Source organism: Haematobia irritans, chromosome 1 (assembly GCF_050003625.1).
Source record: "Haematobia irritans isolate KBUSLIRL chromosome 1, ASM5000362v1, whole genome shotgun sequence".
In the NCBI taxonomy this organism is placed as follows: domain Eukaryota; kingdom Metazoa; phylum Arthropoda; class Insecta; order Diptera; family Muscidae; genus Haematobia; species Haematobia irritans.
In genome coordinates this window covers 136,987,140-136,993,653 of record NC_134397.1, presented here as the reverse complement: position 1 = coordinate 136,993,653, position 6,514 = coordinate 136,987,140, and positions in this window count along the sequence as shown.

Below are 6,514 nucleotides of genomic sequence, written 5' to 3'. Positions count from 1 at the left end.
CATATAAAAATCTCAATTTTTTTAGGTTTTGGGTGGATTTTTTAATTTTTTGGGGGTGGTCACGAATTAAAGTCCTTTTCGCTCTAGGACGCTTAGTTTAAGAGATATGGGCAAAAGAAGTTTTTCATATAAAAATTTCAATTTTTTTAGGTTTTGGGTGGATTTTTCAATTTTTTGGGGGTGGTCACGAATTAAAGTCCTTTTCGCTCGAGGACGCATATTTAAGGAGATATGGGCAAAAGAAGTTTTTCATATAAAAATTTCAATTTTTTTTAGGTTTTGGGTGGATTTTTCAATTTTTTGGGGGTGGTCACGAATTAAAGTCCTTTTCGCTCTAGGACGCTTAGTTTAGGAGATATGGGCAAAAGAAGTTTTTCATATAAAAATTTCCATTTTTTTAGGTTTTGGGTGGATTTCTCAATTTTTTGGGGGTGGTCACGAATTAAAGTCCTTTTCGCTCTAGGACGCTTAGTTTTCAATTTTTTTAGGTTTTGGGTGAATTTTTCAATTTTTTGGGGGTGGTCACGAATTAAAGTCCTTTTCGCTCTAGGACGCATATTTAAGGAGATATGGGCAAAAGAAGTTTTTCATATAAAAATTTCAATTTTTTTAGGTTTTGGGTGGATTTTTCAATTTTTTGGGGGTGGTTACAAATTAAAGTCCTTTTCGCTCTAGGGCGCTTAGTTTAGGAGATATGGGCAAAAGAAGTTTTTCATATAAAAATTTCATTTTTTTTAGGTTTTGGGTGGATTTTTCAATTTTTTGGGGATGGTCACGAATTAAAGTCCTTTTCGCTCTAGGACGCATATTTAAGGAGATATGGGCAAAAGAAGTTTTTTATATAAAAATTTCAATTTTTTTAGGTTTTGGGTGCATTTTTCAATTTTTTGGGGGTGGTCACGAATTAAAGTCCTTTTCGCTCTAGGACGCTTAGTTTAGGAGATATGGGCAAAAGAAGTTTTTCATATAAAAATTTAAATTTTTTTAGGTTTTGGGTGGATTTTTCAATTTTTTGGGGGTGGTCACGAATTAAAGTCCTTTTCGCTCTAGGGCGCTTAGTTTAGGAGATATGGGCAAAAGAAGTTTTTCATATAAAAATTTCAATTTTTTTAGGTTTTGGGTGCATTTTTCAATTTTTTGGGGGTGGTCACGAATTAAAGTCCTTTTCGCTCTAGGGCGCTTAGTTTAGGAGATATGGGCAAACGAAGTTTTTCATATAAAAATTTCATTTTTTTTAGGTTTTGGGTGGATTTTTCAATTTTTTGGGGATGGTCACGAATTAAAGTCCTTTTCGCTCTAGGACGCATATTTAAGGAGATATGGGCAAAAGAAGTTTTTCATATAAAAATTTCAATTTTTTTAGGTTTTGGGTGCATTTTTCAATTTTTTGGGGGTGGTCACGAATTAAAGTCCTTTTCGCTCTAGGACGCTTAGTTTAGGAGATATGGGCAAAAGAAGTTTTTCATATAAAAATTTCAATTTTTTTAGGTTTTGGGTGGATTTTTCAATTTTTTGGGGGTGGTCACGAATTAAAGTCCTTTTCGCTCGAGGACGCATATTTAAGGAGATATGGGCAAAAGAAGTTTTTCATATAAAAATTTCAATTTTTTTAGGTTTTGGGTGGATTTTTCAATTTTTTGGGGGTGGTCACGAATTAAAGTCCTTTTCGCTCTAGGACGCTTAGTTTAGGAGATATGGGCAAAAGAAGTTTTTCATATAAAAATTTCCATTTTTTTAGGTTTTGGGTGGATTTCTCAATTTTTTGGGGGTGGTCACGAATTAAAGTCCTTTTCGCTCTAGGACGCTTAGTTTAGGAGATATGGGCAAAAGAAGTTTTTCATATAAAAATTTCAATTTTTTTAGGTTTTGGGTGGATTTTTCAATTTTTTGGGGGTGGTTACAAATTAAAGTCCTTTTCGCTCTAGGGCGCTTAGTTTAGGAGATATGGGCAAAAGAAGTTTTTCATATAAAAATTTCATTTTTTTTAGGTTTTGGGTGGATTTTTCAATTTTTTGGGGATGGTCACGAATTAAAGTCCTTTTCGCTCTAGGACGCATATTTAAGGAGATATGGGCAAAAGAAGTTTTTTATATAAAAATTTCAATTTTTTTAGGTTTTGGGTGCATTTTTCAATTTTTTGGGGGTGGTCACGAATTAAAGTCCTTTTCGCTCTAGGACGCTTAGTTTAGGAGATATGGGCAAAAGAAGTTTTTCATATAAAAATTTCAATTTTTTTAGGTTTTGGGTGGATTTTTCAATTTTTTGGGGGTGGTCACGAATTAAAGTCCTTTTCGCTCTAGGACGCATATTTAAGGAGATATGGGCAAAAGAAGTTTTTCATATAAAAATTTCAATTTTTTTAGGTTTTGGGTGGATTTTTCAATTTTTTGGGGGTGGTCACGAATTAAAGTCCTTTTCGCTCTAGGGCGCTTAGTTTAGGAGATATGGGCAAAAGAAGTTTTTCATATAAAAATTTCATTTTTTTTAGGTTTTGGGTGGATTTTTCAATTTTTTGGGGATGGTCACGAATTAAAGTCCTTTTCGCTCTAGGACGCATATTTAAGGAGATATGGGCAAAAGAAGTTTTTCATATAAAAATTTCAATTTTTTTAGGTTTTGGGTGCATTTTTCAATTTTTTGGGGGTGGTCACGAATTAAAGTCCTTTTCGCTCTAGGACGCTTAGTTTAGGAGATATGGGCAAAAGAAGTTTTTCATATAAAAATTTCAATTTTTTTAGGTTTTGGGTGGATTTTTCAATTTTTTGGGGGTGGTCACGAATTAAAGTCCTTTTCGCTCTAGGACGCATATTTAAGGAGATATGGGCAAAAGAAGTTTTTCATATAAAAATTTCAATTTTTTTAGGTTTTGGGTGGATTTTTCAATTTTTTGGGGGTGGTTACAAATTAAAGTCCTTTTCGCTCTAGGACGCTTAGTTTAAGAGATATGGGCAAAAGAAGTTTTTCATATAAAAGTTTCATTTTTTTAGGTTTTGGGTGGATTTTTCAATTTTTTGGGGATGGTCACGAATTAAAGTCCTTTTCGCTCTAGGACGCATATTTAAGGAGATATGGGCAAAAGAAGTTTTTCATATAAAAATTTCAATTTTTTTAGGTTTTGGGTGGATTTTTCAACTTTTTGGGGGTGGTCACGAATTAAAGTCCTTTTCGCTCTAGGACGCTTAGTTTAGGAGATATGGGCAAAAGAAGTTTTTCATATAAAAATTTTAATTTTTTTAGGTTTTGGGTGGATTTTTAAATTTTTTGGGGGTGGTCACGAATTAAAGTCCTTTTCGCTCTAGGACGCTTAGTTTAAGAAATATGGGCAAATGAAGTTTTTCATATAAAAATTTCAATTTTTTTTGGTTTTGGGTGGATTTGTAAATTTTTTCGGGGTGGTCACGAATTAAAGTCCTTTTCGCTCTAGGACGCATATTTAAGGAGATATGGGCAAAAGAAGTTTTTCATATAAAAATTTCAATTTTTTTAGGTTTTGGGTGGATTTTTCAATTTTTTGGGGGTGGTTACAAATTAAAGTCCTTTTCGCTCTAGGACGCTTAATTTAGGAGATATGGGCAAAAAAAGTTTTTCATATAAAAATTTCAATTTTTTTAGGTTTTGGGTGAATTTTTCAATTTTTTGGGGGTGGTCACGAATTAAAGTCCTTTTCGCTCTAGGACGCATATTTAAGGAGATATGGGCAAAAGAAGTTTTTCATATAAAAATTTCAATTTTTTTAGGTTTTGGGTGGATTTTTCAATTTTTTGGGGTTGGTCACGAATTAAAGTCCTTTTCGCTCTAGGACGCATATTTAAGGAGATATGGGCAAAAGAAGTTTTTCATATAAAAATTTCAATTTTTTTAGGTTTTGGGTGAATTTTTCACTTTTTTGGGGGTGGTCACGAAGTAAAGTCCTTTTCGCTCTAGGACGCATATTTAAGGAGATATGGGCAAAAGAAGTTTTTCATATAAAAATTTCAATTTTTTTAGGTTTTGGGTGGATTTCTCAATTTTTTGGGGGTGGTCACGAATTAAAGTCCTTTTCGCTCTAGGACGCTTAGTTTAGGAGATATGGGCAAAAGAAGTTTTTCATATACAAATTTCAATTTTTTTAGGTTTTGGGTGGATTTTTCAATTTTTTGGGGGTGGTCACGAATTAAAGTCCTTTTCGCTCTAGGACGCTTAGTTTAAGAGATATGGGCAAAAGAAGTTTTTCATATAAAAATATCAATTTGTTTAGGTTTTGGGTGGATTTTTCAATTTTTTGGGGATGGTCACGAATTAAAGTCCTTTTCGCTCTAGGACGCTTAGTTTAAGAGATATGGGCAAAAGAAGTTTTTCATATAAAAATTTCAATTTTTTTAGGTTTTGGGTGGATTTTTCAATTTTTTTGGGGTGGTCACGAATTAAAGTCCTTTTCGCTCTAGGACGCTTAGTTTAGGAGATATGGGCAAAAGAAGTTTTTCATATAAAAATTTCAATTTTTTTAGGTTTTGGGTGGATTTTTCAATTTTTTGGGGATGGTCACGAATTAAAGTCCTTTTCGCTCTAGGACGCTTAGTTTAAGAGATATGGGCAAAAGAAGTTTTTCATATACAAATTTGAATTTTTTTAGGTTTTGGGTGGATTTTTCAATTTTTTTGGGGTGGTCACGAATTAAAGTCCTTTTCGCTCTAGGACGCATATTTAAGGAGATATGGGCAAAAGAAGTTTTTCATATAAAAATTTCAATTTTTTTAGGTTTTGGGTGGATTTTTAAATTTTTTGGGGTTGGTCACGAATTAAAGTCCTTTTCGCTCTAGGACGCATATTTAAGGAGATATGGGCAAAAGAAGTTTTTCATATAAAAATTTCAATTTTTTTAGGTTTTGGGTGGATTTTTCAATTTTTTGGGGGTGGTTACAAATTAAAGTCCTTTTCGCTCTAGGGCGCTTAGTTTAGGAGATATGGGCAAAAGAAGTTTTTCATATAAAAATTTCATTTTTTTTAGGTTTTGGGTGGATTTTTCAATTTTTTGGGGATGGTCACGAATTAAAGTCCTTTTCGCTCTAGGACGCATATTTAAGGAGATATGGGCAAAAGAAGTTTTTCATATAAAAATTTCAATTTTTTTAGGTTTTGGGTGCATTTTTCAATTTTTTGGGGGTGGTCACGAATTAAAGTCCTTTTCGCTCTAGGACGCATATTTAAGGAGATATGGGCAAAAGAAGTTTTTCATATAAAAATTTCAATTTTTTTAGGTTTTGGGTGGATTTTTCAATTTTTTGGGGGTGGTCACGAATTAAAGTCCTTTTCGCTCTAGGGCGCTTAGTTTAGGAGATATGGGCAAAAGAAGTTTTTCATATAAAAATTTCAATTTTTTTAGGTTTTGGGTGGATTTTTCAATTTTTTGGGGGTGGTCACGAATTAAAGTCCTTTTCGCTCTAGGGCGCTTAGTTTAGGAGATATGGGCAAAAGAAGTTTTTCATATAAAAATTTCAATTTTTTTAGGTTTTGGGTGCATTTTTCAATTTTTTGGGGGTGGTCACGAATTAAAGTCCTTTTCGCTCTAGGGCGCTTAGTTTAGGAGATATGGGCAAAAGAAGTTTTTCATATAAAAATTTCATTTTTTTTAGGTTTTGGGTGGATTTTTCAATTTTTTGGGGATGGTCACGAATTAAAGTCCTTTTCGCTCTAGGACGCATATTTAAGGAGATATGGGCAAAAGAAGTTTTTCATATAAAAATTTCAATTTTTTTAGGTTTTGGGTGCATTTTTCAATTTTTTGGGGGTGGTCACGAATTAAAGTCCTTTTCGCTCTAGGACGCTTAGTTTAGGAGATATGGGCAAAAGAAGCTTTTCATATAAAAATTTGAATTTTTTTAGGTTTTGGGTGGATTTTTCAATTTTTTTGGGGTGGTCACGAATTAAAGTCCTTTTCGCTCTAGGACGCATATTTAAGGAGATATGGGCAAAAGAAGTTTTTCATATAAAAATTTCAATTTTTTTAGGTTTTGGGTGGATTTTTAAATTTTTTGGGGTTGGTCACGAATTAAAGTCCTTTTCGCTCTAGGACGCATATTTAAGGAGATATGGGCAAAAGAAGTTTTTCATATAAAAATTTCAATTTTTTTAGGTTTTGGGTGGATTTTTCAATTTTTTGGGGGTGGTTACAAATTAAAGTCCTTTTCGCTCTAGGGCGCTTAGTTTAGGAGATATGGGCAAAAGAAGTTTTTCATATAAAAATTTCATTTTTTTTAGGTTTTGGGTGGATTTTTCAATTTTTTGGGGATGGTCACGAATTAAAGTCCTTTTCGCTCTAGGACGCATATTTAAGGAGATATGGGCAAAAGAAGTTTTTCATATAAAAATTTCAATTTTTTTAGGTTTTGGGTGCATTTTTCAATTTTTTGGGGGTGGTCACGAATTAAAGTCCTTTTCGCTCTAGGACGCATATTTAAGGAGATATGGGCAAAAGAAGTTTTTCATATAAAAATTTCAATTTTTTTAGGTTTTGGGTGGATTTTTCAATTTTTTG